Source organism: Entamoeba invadens (genome assembly GCF_000330505.1).
Source record: "Entamoeba invadens IP1 unplaced genomic scaffold scaff_1105074726711, whole genome shotgun sequence".
Lineage (NCBI taxonomy): Eukaryota > Evosea > Mastigamoebida > Endamoebidae > Entamoeba > Entamoeba invadens.
The window spans coordinates 511543-512690 of record NW_004443648.1 but is presented as its reverse complement, the minus strand read 5'-3'; positions in this window follow the sequence as shown (position 1 = coordinate 512690).

Below are 1148 nucleotides of genomic sequence, written 5' to 3'. Positions count from 1 at the left end.
TAAAAACAAAGTAATAAAATTTACATCTTATCTGAAGATATTTATTGAGTAATTTAATTTTATAGTTATTATAATAATACATTAATATTACTTTTTTAATAATATATTTAGTAATGTATAAATAATATATTTTTATTTTTATCTTAATATAAATGAGTACAGATAACACTTCTAAATCAAAATCAAAGTCCTTAAAAACTTTTTTCAAAGATTTGTTTTCTTTTAACAAAAAAATCAAACTACAAAGACGGACCCATTAAAATAAATAGATACTTCTGAAATTATTAAAGTAAGAAAAGCATCACTCCAAAGAGTGAACGATGTAACACCAAAACAGTATTTGGTATGAGTTATTCTTAAAATAAAATTGATGAAAGTGAAAATGAATATGATATTGAGCAAAGCATCGACACATCTAAAAGATGTGGTGAAAAACATTCTGAGCAAAGCATCATGCCGAAGGCCAAACAAAGACCAAACTTTTTCTAATATTACTTCTAAACATATTATTGAGTTACAGAAGATTATAAACAAATACAATTTAAAAGAAATAGATATGTTAAAACAATGTAACAAAGAAATCAATAGATATATTAATAATAATCCATAAGTTGACTTAATCAATACAAAAGATTTAAATGCTGCTATTTATATTAATGGTTATGTATTTTATTAGATTAAAGGTAAACAAACATTAATTAAGATACAATATAGAATTACGAAAAATGATTGAAATAAAAAAAACAAAAATATAGACGGCGAAAAGCAAGAATAATTACAATTATTACTTAATAAAACAGAAGAATTAGAAAACAATCAAAATAATATGAGAGATGGAATTATAAATAAGATTATTCCTATATTAGAACATTATATTACTGTTAATAATTTAAATGTTAATAAATTGGTAAAAAATATTAAACGATTATTTTGGCGTTTTGAACGATTTCCCGAAATGTTACAAATTTGTTCGTTAAAGAACAATAAAAAAAATTTAACTGTTTTAAACTACAGTCATGCGAAAAAGCTGTCGCGTTTGGAAAAACCTGTCTCGGGTGGTAATGAACTATTCTAGTACTATAAACAAATGATCTGAAATAGAAAATGTTATTTGGAAATGCCGAATATTTTTATTCGATTTTTGTGAA